Source organism: Sinocyclocheilus grahami, unplaced genomic scaffold (genome assembly GCF_001515645.1).
Source record: "Sinocyclocheilus grahami isolate Dianchi unplaced genomic scaffold, SAMN03320097.WGS_v1.1 scaffold852.1, whole genome shotgun sequence".
In the NCBI taxonomy this organism is placed as follows: domain Eukaryota; kingdom Metazoa; phylum Chordata; class Actinopteri; order Cypriniformes; family Cyprinidae; genus Sinocyclocheilus; species Sinocyclocheilus grahami.
In genome coordinates, this window is record NW_015506031.1 from 115,422 (window position 1) to 117,408 (window position 1,987).

Here is a 1,987-nt window from a genome sequence, read left to right on the forward strand (position 1 = left end):
TGCGGCTAAAGTAAACGGTCTCTCTGAGAGCAGCTTGGAAGAGAGGGGCGGGGACAGCAGAGCTCATTAACATTTAAAGAAAAATGCTACAAACGGCTTGATCTGAAAAGTATGGAAGCCCGTTTCCGCCACTAAATCCTGCAGTTTAGATTCAACCCTAATTAAACACACCTGGTCCAACTAATCTAGTCCTTCAAGCTATTTGAAAACTACATGGAATGTGTGTTGGAGCAGGGTTTGGAACAAAACTCTGCAGGGCTCCGGCACTCCAGGAATTGAGTTTGACACCCCTGCACTAATATAACCAAATGTGAAAGCACATACAGTGGCTCCTGCCATGTTTCATACCCTTCTGACATTTCAGAATGTATGCACAATACACGGACATACGTCATCGAATACTATGATAAGAGTCCCATCTACATCACCAAGGAAATACATGATGCAGATATTGTAAAGGCATATAAGTAAATTACACTTATATAACTGAGTGCCCATCTCTGGTTTATGCAACCAGCTAGAACATTTAAATTAGTTGTGAAGCAGCCAGTACCCTCTGCTTATCACCAATGTAAAATAATGAATAATTAATGTATGCATATAAAACAAATGACTGCCATTATAAAAAAAAAACATTTTTGGAGATAATTATTCATAACTACCATAAAAAGGGCAGTTATGAATAATTATCTACAAAAATGTTATTTTTTTTATAATGGCAGTCATTTGTTTTATATGCATACATTAATTATTCATTATTTTACATTGGTGATAAGCAGAGGGTACTGGCTGCTTAATAATAAATATTATGAATAAATATTAAACGTTTAGTGGGAAAAAATTGGTAATTCCCACTTTGTTTTTTAATCTATTTTCAATTCAAATACCTCACATCCGGTCTGGCGGTTGCATACAGTCTAGCCGTATGTTTTAAACACACCTAAAGCTCAAATCTGTCAAACCTGTCATTTGTCAAGAGATGAAATGGCGACCCAAGATGCAACAAAGAGCTCTGCAGCTGACAGGCATATCAATAACACCACCACACAAATTCAGGAATATTTTTTGTATTTGAGTAAAATCTACTTGAGTACACTTTGGAACAAGAGTACAACAAAATAGAATATACTTCAAATGTTGAATATACAAACTAGATTATTCTTAACACAAACATCTTGTTCTCCCTCTTTAAGGACTAATAAAAGCAAAAGCAAAAAAAATGCGCAAGAAATGTATTCGCAGTGAGGATGCGTGCTGCCAATTGACCTTTTTTTCCTCATTGTGTTGACAAACTGGCATCATTCCGGGATTTGGAAACACCTAAATGGTACAGCCATTTTTTTGTTTTTCTTGCGGGTGATTGAGACGACAATGCACAAAATGCTTTGCAGTTTGTTTGCCAATAATACTGTGCTTGGTACAACGTGTGAGGGAAAAAAAACAAAAAACCTTCAAAACAAGAGCTTAACACAAAAGCACAAAAAAACACAATAAGCTTGACTTAAAAGAAAAATGACAACAAATGAAAAATAAATTTTTTTCTAAGGCTGCATTGTTTATAAATTCAGTAAACTGTATAATTCATATATACAATGTCCATTTCTTCCCTTAGTAGAAGGGGGAGAATCAACACGTTCCTGTGAAACACGGGCAGAAGCGTGCACTCACAGTGATCATCAAAAGAATCTTGCTGGTTTTGCCTTGCAAATTTAATGTTAAAGAAAAAAAAACTTTATACAAGTTATAAAAAGTTGAATTTATCCTCCCTCAAAAGTTCACATACTTGACTACTTCAACTACTCACTCCTTAGTGTTCTGCTTAGCTGTTATTAGCATCAAAGTAAGATTAAAAATAAAAATAAAAGGAGAAGTTTAGTGTTCTTTACATTGGTCCCTTTAACAACTCATAATTGAAATGACAGACATCCAGATTTAATCTACATGATGCGAGAACTGTGGTCTTTGACTGATTTTATATATATATATA